The sequence below is a fragment of the Bison bison genome, unplaced genomic scaffold (assembly GCF_000754665.1).
Source record: "Bison bison bison isolate TAMUID 2011002044 unplaced genomic scaffold, Bison_UMD1.0 scf7180017864200, whole genome shotgun sequence".
NCBI lineage: Eukaryota > Metazoa > Chordata > Mammalia > Artiodactyla > Bovidae > Bison > Bison bison.
In genome coordinates this window covers 182,340-182,727 of record NW_011494772.1, presented here as the reverse complement: position 1 = coordinate 182,727, position 388 = coordinate 182,340, and positions in this window count along the sequence as shown.

Here is a 388-nt window from a genome sequence, read left to right as displayed (position 1 = left end):
ATTGATATAATAGACTTCATTAAAAGTTATAGAGGCATCAAGAAGGGGACATTAGGGATTGATGATGATTGGATATTTTCTCCCAGCAATCTTGATTCCAGCTTGTGTTTCTTCCAGTCCAGCGTTTCTCATAATGTACTGTGCATATAAGTTAAATAAACAGGGTGACAATATACAGCCTTGATGAACTCCTTTTCCTATTTGGAACCAGTCTGTTGTTCCATGTCCAGTTCTAACTGTTGCTTCCTGACCTGCATACAAATTTCTCAAGAGGCAGATCAGGTGGTCTGGTATTCCCATCTCTTTCAGAATTTTCCACAGTTTATTGTGATCCACACAGTCAAAGGCTTTGGCATAGTCAATAAAGCAGAAATAGATGTTTTCTGGA